The sequence below is a fragment of the Narcine bancroftii genome, chromosome 5 (genome assembly GCF_036971445.1).
Source record: "Narcine bancroftii isolate sNarBan1 chromosome 5, sNarBan1.hap1, whole genome shotgun sequence".
In the NCBI taxonomy this organism is placed as follows: domain Eukaryota; kingdom Metazoa; phylum Chordata; class Chondrichthyes; order Torpediniformes; family Narcinidae; genus Narcine; species Narcine bancroftii.
The window spans coordinates 72282467-72294617 of record NC_091473.1 but is presented as its reverse complement, the minus strand read 5'-3'; the positions used below and the strand labels follow the sequence as shown (position 1 = coordinate 72294617).

Genomic DNA, 12151 nt, shown 5'->3' with positions numbered 1-12151 from the left:
CTCAACATCTCCAGCACACAATCCTGTTCTATTTTGACCTCACCTTGATCAAAGTCCTTTTCGGCTTTGAATACGAAGTAAAATATTCATTTAGGATCTCCCCAACCTCCTCTGCCTCCAAGCTCATGTTGTCTTCTTTATCCTTTAGCAGCCACACCTTCATTTTTGTCATCTTTCTTTTCTTCCTAAACTAAATACCCCTTCCCCAATTAAGCACTTACCCATTTTGTCTGCTTATATCCTTTTCCATAGCTATGCTAAAGCTCAGGGAGTTGTGGTCACTCTCACCAAAATGCTCCCCCACTGTGAGGTCCACCGCCTGACTAGGTTCATTACACAGAATTAGATCCAGTATGGCCTCTCCTCTTGTCAGCTGGTCCACATACTCTTTAGGAATCCTTGGACAAACCTGACAAATTTAGCCCCATCTATCCCTCGCAGTCAGGAAGTGCCAGTCAATATTAGGGAAGTTGATGTCTCCAAAAACAACAACCCAGTATTTCCTGCATCATTCGAAAATCTGCCTGCTTATTTGCTCTTCGTTGTCCTGAGAGCAATTTGCAGGCCTATAGACTACTCTCAGTACATTGATAGCTCCCTTCCTATTTCTGACTTCCATCTACACTGATTCCTTAGATATCCCTCTGCATCATCTTCCCTTTCTACTATTCCTGACTAGTAATGCTACTCCGCTCTCACTTATCTCCCATCCTATTCCTTTTAAAACATATATATGGACATTTATAAAACATATATATGGAAGGGCTGAGAAGAAAATGGACTAAATGTAAGCAAATGTGATCACCCAGAATGCCATCTTGGTCACATGGCTGAGTTGGGCTGAAGGATCTGTTCCATGCATTAAGACTTTAACACGAAAGAATTCTCACCAAAGACTACAACAGCATTAATTGTTTGATTTATATCACTAAATTTGATAATTGGTCACATAGATTATTGCAACTTACAATGGGATTTGTGATTGTGATATATCCAGTTGATTTCCACATTTCCTATATTGCAACAGGCACTACACTTGAAAAGTGCTTCTGAGCTTGATGGGCCTCGAGGTCACAAAGAGTGCTACAGAATTAGGCAGCACTGCCTATATGATGGAGTTCACCTTTTCTTTGGTGAGTGAAGTTTGCCATAAGCTGTTGGCATAGTGGTTACCGCAATGTTGTTGCAGCACCAGTAATCGGGACCGGGGTTCAAATTCCGCACTGTCTGTAAGGAATTTATATGTTCTCCCTGTGTCTGTGTGGGTTTTCCCCGGGGGCTCTGTTCAAAATGTACCGGGGGTGTAGGTTAATTGGGTGTAATTGGGTTGCATGGGCTGAAAGGGCCTGTTACCGTGCCGTATGGCTAAATCTTTTTAAAAACATGGAGCTTTGGGGCCTTTGTTCACTATTTCTTCACTTGAAGAAGTCCTTCCCCATCTCCCATCGCATTATCACCGCAGTTCAGCCTGGAATGTCCTTATGACCAGCTGATCACACTTTAGGTGCAAAGAAGAAATTTTAAAAAACTGGTCACTTCTTGTAACTTGGACTCTGATCCATTTCAAAGAAGAACACACATTAATATTTCGGAGAGCAATGGGACTGCAGGTGATAGCACATCAACTGGGAAAATGGGTGCTTGTGTGAGCAGGTGTATGTGTACTCGAATGTATTTGAGTGTTGATATACTGTATATATTTGTGTGCATCCAGCTCCTCTGTTGATAAGCACTTACTTTGTGAGTGTATGTGTCTGCATATGTGCATCTGTGTGAATGTCTGTGTCGTGTGATTGTGAACTTAAATGTGTATGAGCATGTGTGTTTGTGGTTGTTTCCTATGTCAGTGAAGAAAGGCTTGGTTTGCAATTCCCTTGAGTCATGTTCTGTGAAGACCATGTGCCACGTAAAGCATTTGTTCAATTACCACTCAACATATAAAGAATTCATGCAGAGACATCTTCCACTTCTCAGAATTGGAATGGGAATGAGTAACATTTGACCCTTAAGGGTTTTCTCAGGAAGAGGTTAAGGTGTCTCTAAAGCAGTCTGAAGTGTGTGAGCATGGAATGTGGAGATTTAGCTAAGTCACTAGATGACACATAATTGATGCAGGTTTAACATTTCTGAAAGGAACATTTGAGAGATGTGCTTTTAAAGTCCTTGACATAACTTAAATGATTTGACATCTTAATGTAGTTTTAATTCTGTAAGATTTTAATTTGTTTGCATAAGTGTGAGGTGATTAAACATATATGTTTTGCCCAGGGTTCCATGCATTACATTTAGTTTGATTCTTTTTGTTCTTTGTTTTTAAAAGGAGCAAGATATTTACTTCACTGAGGAAGAATTGTCTCAAATTATCTTAAATTTCCATTTCCGTAATTCAATTCAATGAGGTGAGGCTTTCAATGCTAATACAATTGATGCCATTATCATTTATTAGGTAATGAATTTTAATGCTTTACCCTCTTCATTGTACAACCTTCTCCTCCCCTTGCTGCCTTCCTTCCATAGGGCTTAGGGGTGCAATGCTAATTTTTAGGTTCTGGAGCTCACCAAAAACAGTGACAAGGAGATCTCGCGAGACCTGGCCTTGGTGGCCACCATGTTGTATTTGATGTTGTAATTGAGAGCATTTGTGTGGACTTGACACCCTTCAATGGATCAGTGTGCAGAGAAAAGTTAATACTTCCTTTGGTGGATCAAACCCTAGGCATGCTCACTGGTGCACAATATTTTACCGAATTGGATGTAAACATGGAATTTTGGCAAATTCCTTTGTCCAAAGAATCGGCTCTCTACACAACATTTATCACGACATTCGGGTATTACTATTTTAACCGCCTGCCCTTTGGTATCTCCTCTTCCCCTGAACTCTTCCAGAAGAAAATGGTGACTGAGGTTACCACAGGCCTGGAAGGAGTTGTCTGCCACATGGATGATATCCTCATTTGGGGGACCACAAAGGACCAATACAACGTGAGGGCCCATGTAGTCCTAGAACAAGCAGAAAAGGCAGGGATCACTCTCAACATGGAAAAGTGTGAGTTTGGAAGAAGGCAGGTGAAATTTTTGGGGTACATCATCTCAAAAGACAGCATGAGACCAGACAAGAGCCAAAAAACATTAGTGAACTCAGACGTTTCTGTGGTATGGTGAACCAACTAGAAAAGTTCATACCAAACCTTGCTGAAAAGGACAAACCACTGAGAGACCTGTTGTCCAAGAAAAACCGGTGGAGCTGGGTATTTGAGCAACAGAGGACATTTAGTAACCTCAACCGAGAGTTATCATCCACATCAGTACTTCAGTTGTATGGTCCAAATAGGCAACTGAAAATATCAGCTGATGCTTCATCATATGGACTGGGAGCAGTATTACTGCAGAAGGATGGAGATAATTGGTCACCAGTCGCTTATGCTTCCAGATCGCTAACAGAAACAGAGCAACGGTACACATAGCTGGAGAAAGAGGCATTGGCACTGACTTAGGTTTGTGAGAGATTCAACAATTTTATTTTGGAATTACAGTTCGATTTGGAGATGGACCACAAACCACATGTGAGTCTGCTAGGTGGGTAAGGGCTGGATTCATTGCCGCCATGGATACAGAGGTTCAGGATGAGGCTGATGAAATACTCATACACAATCTCACACACACCTGGGAAGAACCTCACAACTGCAGATACATTCTCTCACTCCCCACTACAAGACGGAACCACAAGTGCTGACAAAGACCTCATGGAGGACACCAATATTTACGTAGAAATGGTGATGGAAAACCTCCCAACAAGCAACAGATACCTGACACAGCTCTGGGAGCAACTATGTGCTGACAGTGTGTGCATGCAGGTCATGAAATACTGCATTGGAGGCTGGCCAGTCAAAAACAAGTTACAAGGACCAGTTAAACATTAGTTGCAAGAGAAGACCATTCTGAGAGTGCACAATGAACTACTCATGCATGGTACAAGATTAGTTATTCCAGCTAACATGCAGAACAAGTTACTCAAGAAAATATATGAGGGCCACCAGGAGGTTGAAAAACGCTAGGAACATGCCAATCAAACAGTATGTGGCCAGATCTGAGTAATCAAATAAGTGAGATTGACTTGAGGTGCAGAGAGTGCATCCAGGAAAGGACAAACATAAGAGAACCGCTGATGTCAAATAAATTCCCTGACAGCCATGGCAAAAACTTGGCAAGGATTTGTTCACTCTTGGAGAGAACACATACTTATTAGAGGTGGGCTTTCTCTAGATTCATAGAAATAGCACAACTCAGCCTGACACGAACTACCGATGTAATTGTTCATTTAAAATTGATGTTTGCATGGCATGGCATTCCAGAGATGTTACTAAATGGCAACGGTCCACAATTCTTTGGGCAAAACATGAAAGCCTTTGCAGCAGATTATGGGTTCGAGCATGTAACCAGTAGCCCTAAATCTCCACAAAGCAATGGCAAGGCAGATCAAGCAGTACAAAGAGTGAAGAACCTGCTCAAGAAGGCAAAAGACCCTTACCATGCACTATTTGAAAAACAGAGCCACACCCCTGAGCAACAGCCACAGTCCAGCGCAATTGTTAATGAGACATCGCCTTCGCACAACTCTCCCAACCCTTCCAGAGAGGTTGCAGCCAGAACTCCCAGACCTGCTACAACTCCAGAATGAGGAGAGGGAGAAGAGGTGTAAGAATGCGAGTGATATAACAAGAGACGCAGAACGAGCGACCTGGAAAAGCTGGCACCAGGAGATGAGGTGTGGATCTCCGATGCAAGACAGCAAGAAATAGTAATTTCCATGCACCACATCCCATGGTCGTACATCGCCAATATCTTGTTCCCATACCAGAGTCTCCAGGTGAAAAGCAAGAAGTGCATGGACCGGAAATGGACAGCCCTGCAAAGGCAGATTTAGAGACTCTGCCGACTGAAACGCAGAGTTCGTGTGACATAATAAGAACGAGGTCTGGATGAGAATTAGAGACCACAGAGAATGAATCTGTAGAGACTGTAAAACACCCAGAGTCAAGAAGGACTCATGTATTGTAAATTATTTGTATCGGAATGCATAAAGGTAACTGTAGTGGGCGAATGTGGTGGGACCAAGCAGATCAATGATGTCATGGAGCGGGACTTCCGCATCGTGGAGAAAGAGGCTCAGGACTAGCAGGGAAAAGCCTGCGCATGTAGATTTTCACTAAGTGCAAGGTAAAATAAAGCAAGCTACGAATGCAACTCCAGGCTCAAGGTCATTTTTATTACGAGCGTGTCTGAACCCAACATGACACCCTTCACCCTTTTGTTCGGATGCCCACTGTCATTCTTCCATACCTGGTGAAAGGCTTAAGTCCGAAATGTTGGATATGTATTTTTACCCTTGCTACATAAAGGACACTGTTTAACCAACTGAGTTTCTCCAGCATTTCGTGTTTTTACTTCAACCACGGTGTCTACAGATTTTCATGATTCCCTGATAGCACTCTATTAGAGTCGGTTGTGTTCTGCATCTGTCCAGATAAGCAATGACTTGAGCTGTCTATGAACTACTTTAAATGATATGAAGCATGATTTTTTTCCCACAGAATGTTGTGGGATCTGGAGTGTTGTCTGATCTGGCACAGATTTGCAATGAAAATATATTTTGTTGGTAGAAATAGCTGACTGACCAGTCATTGTCTGATGAATTTTGCAGCTGATACTGCTTAGTTTGAGATCACATTGTGTGCCTGTGGCCAAACATTAACTGCAAGTGTAATGGGAATCCTGCTCATACTCCCAAGAGCCAGTCTTGTTTGGGTTAACTATTGGATCTGGGCTATCTCTGTGAGACTGAAAGCAAGAAACACAGTTCTCCAATATATGGGGAAGTGGTGGATTTGTGGCAACTTATGATATTGTACGATAATGATACTTTTTTTAAAAACTTTGACATCTGCCCTACACCACAAATACAAATGCTGGGTGTTGACACCATGTTGACGTTGTGAGGTGATGATCTTTCTAACACTTATAAACCTCAACTTAGATGAGCACAAAATGTCTTTCAAAAACCAAAGGAAGAAGACAGGACATGGTCATGGTGCACCAAGCAACATGAAAAACCATTGGATATCTGGGCAATTGACTTCAACTACAATATAAGGACTCTGGGATGTTGTACATCTTAACCATAAATTAAAGGTTTTTAAAGCAGCATGGTGCATTACTAAGATCTGCAGAAACATGAGTAAATGGTTCTCTCTAAATTGATATGACACCAATGCCAAAACTGTGACTTCTCTCACCAAGGAGGACAAGGTGTTCGGGCACCAGAGTTCATCACCACCTGCATGATCTCTGACAGGTTTCCCATCATCCTGAATTGGAAATATTTTGATATTCCTTTGTTATTGCTGGGTTTACATCCTAAACGTCTCCTCACTGATAGGCATTGTTAGTGGGACCTCTTCTCGAAGGTCTGCAGTGTTTCAAGGAGGCTCACCACCACTTTTCAAAGGCAATATGAGATGGACAGTTAATGCTGGCCTTGCCAGTGTGGACTTGATCCCAAAAATGAATAAATAAATCTGAATTTCATGTCATGAGTACAGAGATATTTTGAACAGTCTTCTCATTTTATTGTTTGTGTTTTACCTACTGACATGCAATACTTTGAAAGCATTACTGCACCATTACATTAGTCTATATCCACACTTCTTTTATGCACTAAGCACTGAGAAGAAGTAAACAATCCTTCCTAACTGCTGCTCTGAATGTCATGTTAACTGATAAGGAGGGTCAGTGAATGTCTTATCAGTTTAGTCTGATAGTCATATTGCTGTATTTCCTGTATTTTTCTGAGTCTGCACTATGTTTACAATAATCTGGTCCAAGTATGATAATCGCACTCCCATCAAGGTTCAAAAAGTAAAAATAAGCCACACAGTACAATTCAAACAGACTTTATTCAAATAACACTAGCAGGAATGAACAGTCTGTAGTGATGGGTAGACAAGGTCACCTCACTAAGACTGTTTAGTCTCATTCAAAGAACACAGTCACAGGAGTGAGAGATGAGTAACACTGATCTAAAAGAAAAGTGAGGATTGTGAGAGATGAGTAAAACTGATATAAAAATATGAAGATGAGGAAATTAGTATAGATATATGTGTAATGAATAAAGCCAGTATGAATAGGATAAGAATAGATATTAGAATGTAGGAAGTAAAGTTAGTCTGAATAAGATAAGGGTCTTCTAGCTTTTTAGACAGAATCAGCAAGTTCACCTGAATAAGATAAGGATAGATAATAGATAATAAAATGTAGGAGGAAGTAAAGTTAGTCTGAATAAGATAAGGGTCTTCTAGCCTTAGACAGAATTAGCAAGTTCTGCATGTAAGAAGTTTTAAGTCAGCCCTGAGTGTCAGGAAGGTGTGAATAAGGACAATGACATGATGGGACACCGACAGGATACCCCCTGGTCCTCCAAGTTCACAGAAACAGCATGTAGGCAGACAGGATTGCCTAATGCCAAACTCATCCAGGAGGCAGAAGAATGTAAGGGGGAGGGTACTTCTATACTGAAATAAACTCTATAAAAAGTAGGGTGAGCCCCAGTGTATGTGTGTATTCCCAGGGTAAGGGGAAGCACCCAACTTTGCTTTGTTGTATAATAAATGTTCTTTGTTCTCAATTTTTGTCTCAAGCAATTTCTGTGAAGGTACTTCTGTTTCTAACACAGGGTACAATACTTAAGACATTTTCCTGCATACAAATTGGATATCATTTCTTTGAAGGTATAACTGGAACTTAAGTTTTATATTTTCCATATCCTCTTCCTAAAGATAGGGAAATGATTTGTTGTCAGACATTTAATCTCATGAATTAGTTATAATTAGGATACATCCTTCTTGTATACAAAAAATCAACAGAAGTCTGGACATCAGTATCCATTCTCTGCCTGTCTGATTTCTGGTGTCCAATTTACACATGCAAATGGCTAGATTTCATACTAAGTCTTAAATTCTTGAGGTTAACAATGGTGGCCAAAACTTTAGAGCAGAAACAATGCCAGACAGGGACTAAGTGGCACTGTCAGCGCTACTCATTATCTACTGCAACCTTTGACAATCTACATTATGTTTGACAAGTAGTAACACAATCAGCTGCTTTTAGGTGGGAAACCAATTTATGAATGGGCTGCCGTTTGACAGCTCGTTGACTCTAGCAGTAGTCAGTTGTGTTAAAATGATCGGGCACGCATCAGGATATCTGGAGCCCAAGGGGCTCTGTAGAAGAGGTGAGAATTGATTCCTGTCTGAGAGTTTGGTAGCCTTAAGCTTATACCCTCCTCTCTGGAAGCTTCTTGACTGAATAAACTTATGTTGGTCTTCTTATAACGATTTCTGTGTAGTTATCTTAAAAACACAATTTCTACAAAAGTGGCCATCATTAAGATTCTTTTTATAATAAACAGATTTTCTGACTACGTGTGAGCCATTTAGAAATCTATGGCTGTAAAACAAAATCAGAACCAAACATACCTTTCAATTTATGGCTCATGACTACAGTTAATTGCAAATATAGTAATTTCAGGCATTGGTCCCAACAAAGCTTGAAAAACTCATGCAGTTTGGCATTTCAAGCTTTGTTGGGACCAAGGTAAACTGCCTCAGGATCTTCGTGATGCCACCATCATCACCCTGTACAAAAACAAAGGCGAGAAATCAGACTGCTCAAACTACAGGGGAATCACGTTGCTCTCCATTGCAGGCAAAATCTTCGCTAGGATTCTACTAAATAGAATAATACCTAGTGTCGCCGAGAATATTCTCCCAGAATCACAGTGTGGCTTTCGCGCAAACAGAGGAACTACTGACATGGTCTTTGCCCTCAGACAGCTCCAAGAAAAATGCAGAGAACAAAACAAAGGACTCTACATCACCTTTGTTGACCTCACCAAAGCCTTCGACACCGTGAGCAGGAAAGGGCTTTGGCAAATACTAGAGCGCATCGGATGTCCCCCAAAGTTCCACAACATGATTATCCAACTGCACGAAAACCAACAAGGTCGGGTCAGATACAGCAATGAGCTCTCTGAACCCTTCTCCATTAACAATGGCGTGAAGCAAGGCTGTGTTCTGGCACCAACCCTCTTTTCAATCTTCTTCAGCATGATGCTGAAACAAGCCATGAAAGACCCCAACAATGAAGACGCTGTTTACATCCGGTACCGCACGGATGGCAGTCTCTTCAATCTGAGGCGCCTGCAAGCTCACACCAAGACACAAGAGAAACTTGTCCGTGAACTACTCTTTGCAGACGATGCCGCTTTAGTTGCCCATTCAGAGCCAGCTCTTCAGCGCTTGACGTCCTGCTTTGCGGAAACTGCCAAAATGTTTGGCCTGGAAGTCAGCCTGAAGAAAACTGAGGTCCTCCATCAGCCAGCTCCCCACCATGATTACCAGCCCCCCCACATCTCCATCGGGCACACAAAACTCAAAACGGTCAACCAGTTTACCTATCTCGGCTGCACCATTTCATCAGATGCAAGGATCGACAATGAGATAGACAACAGACTCGCCAAGGCAAATAGCGCCTTTGGAAGACTACACAAAAGAGTCTGGAAAAACAACCAACTGAAAAACCTCACAAAGATAAGCGTATACAGAGCCGTTGTCATACCCACACTCCTGTTCGGCTCCGAATCATGGGTCCCCTACCGGCACCACCTACGGCTCCTAGAACGCTTCCACCAGCGTTGTCTCCGCTCCATCCTCAACATCCATTGGAGCGCTTACATCCCTAACGTCGAAGTACTCGAGATGGCAGAGGTCGACAGCATCGAGTCCACGCTGCTGAAGATCCAGCTGCACTGGATGGGTCACGTCTCCAGAATGGAGGACCATCGCCTTCCCAAGATCGTGTTATATGGCGAGCTCTCCACTGGCCACCGTGACAGAGGTGCACCAAAGAAAAGGTACAAGGACTGCCTAAAGAAATCTCTTGGTGCCTGCCACATTGACCACCGCCAGTGGGCTGATAACGCCTCAAACCGTGCATCTTGGCGCCTCACAGTTTGGCGGGCAGCAACCTCCTTTGAAGAAGACCGCAGAGCCTACCTCACTGACAAAAGGCAAAGGAGGAAAAACCCAACACCCAACCCCAACCAACCAATTTTCCCCTGCAACCGCTGCAATCGTGTCTGCCTGTCCCGCATCGGACTTGTCAGCCACAAACGAGCCTGCAGCTGACGTGGACTTTTTACCCCCTCCATAAATCTTCGTCCGCGAAGCCAAGCCAAAGAAAGAATTTCAGGCATATTTTTCTCTGTTGTTTTATGTATGCATAAGAATACAATAGACATAATATATATCAGGTAACTAGGAACAGGCCAGCTGGAAGGCAAAGGCCTTAAAGGGATAGGCATCACCAAGATCAAGGTCGGAAATGTGGAGTGAGGGCCTGGATCCAAACAGGACTGAAACGCAGGGGTCTGAGACATTTCCTACTGTCCATATTACTGGTGAATGTCCAGTCACTGGAGAATAAAATTGACAACCTGAGGGTAAGGCTGCTTTATCAGAGTAAGACAAATCTCAGTTTTTTGTTATATCAAGACCTAGCCAACAGAAAACACACTAGACACTGCTATCCGACCAGCTGGTTTCACCATTCAGAGACTGGAACTCAGATTCTGGAAATGGGAGAGGGGGTGGTGTGTGTTTATTTTCGTTAATACTGGGTGGTGGATGGACATTGGAGTTATGTAGACCTCCTTCTCCATTGCCTTAGAGCAAATCTCAATTAAAGGGGGACCCTTCTATCTAGCCCGAGATTTCTCATCTGTGATTCCCACCTGATTTTATATGCCTGCTGATGTTAATTACAAGCAGAGCTGCATGATGTGGTCAGTAAACAAGAGATGGCCTAGCTCAATGCACTACAAATCTTTTTCAGGGTGTTTCTGGGTGAGTATGTCGTTGTAGAGCTTGAGACCAGCAGGGATTGCCGATGGGGAGTAGTGAGAGAAAATCCCACACCTCCTTCACGGTCTGGGGCCATAAACAGGTCTTTCAAGTGAAGCAACACTTCACTTGCATATCCACAGAACTAATTTACTGCATCTGGTCCTCCCTTTGTGGTGTTTTGTACATCACAGATTGGGAGATCGCTTCACTGAGCACCTCCTTTCTCTCCGCAACCACAGCGACCTCCCAGTAGCCAATCATTTCAATTCTGAGTCACGCTCCCCCAGACTCACATGTTTATCCATGACCTTTTGCACCATCCTTTCCTACCACCTGCATATTGCAGGAACAGTATCTTATCTTCTATCCGGGCCCTCTCCAGCCAAATGGCATGAATATTGAGTTCTCTGCTTTCTTTTAAACTAGCTCTCCTTTTCTTTTCCCTCCCCTTTCTTGTCCCCTCCCTTACCCCTTAGCCACCCAGCCATCCCTCTTCCCCCTTATTCCTACTGTCCCCCCCCCACCCTTTTGTTTGGATGCCTGCTGCCATTCTCTAATATCTTGATGAAGGGCTCAAGCCCGAAATGTTGGTTATGTATCTCTTCCTTTGGTACATAAAGGACACCGTTTTCCCTGCTGATCTTCTCCAGCGTTTTGTGTTTTTTGCACTACAAATCTTAGTCAGTGATTTTAACTAGGCCTGTGTCAAGAAAACCCTGCCCAACTACCATCAGCATGTAACCTGCTGTACTAGAGGTCCCAGCACACTTAATCATTGCTGCACCAAAATAAGGAAAGCCTGGCTGTGTTCCTTCGTCTTCAAAGAGACAGAGCCTAAAAAGAGAGGCTGTGGAGATCAGGACAGCTAGAAGGTGGTCATAGGAGGCTGAAGAATGGTTACAGGACTTCCATAAGTCAGTGGATTTGGCGGTGTTCAAAGGCTCGGCTGAGAACCTGAATAATTACACCAGGGCTGTCACAGACTTTACAAGCTGAGTGTATCCCCAACAAATCATTTATAGGTTTTTCCCATCCAGAAGCCTTGGATAAACCATGAAATCCAGAACCTGCTGAGAGTCAGGCATTTAAGTCCTGAGATCTAGATCAATAGAGAAGGAGCAGGTATGGCCTGTGAAAAGCTATTTCCAGGGTGAAGAGGAGATTCTGGATGAAAATCGAAACAAGGGACACCC

At 42.9% G+C, this 12151-nt stretch overlaps 1 long non-coding RNA gene across 2 annotated transcripts in view; it reads left to right on the top strand.

Annotated features, from left to right (window-relative positions):
* Positions 1-1047: 1047 nt before the first annotated feature.
* LOC138762720 (uncharacterized) overlaps positions 1048-12151 on the top strand; it is a 76232-nt gene continuing 65128 nt past the window's right edge. For both annotated transcript variants that reach the window (XR_011357079.1, XR_011357078.1), the window contains exons 1-2: positions 1048-1133; positions 2321-2399. This is a non-coding gene — a long non-coding RNA (uncharacterized lncRNA). The remainder of the gene's footprint in view (positions 1134-2320; positions 2400-12151) is intronic.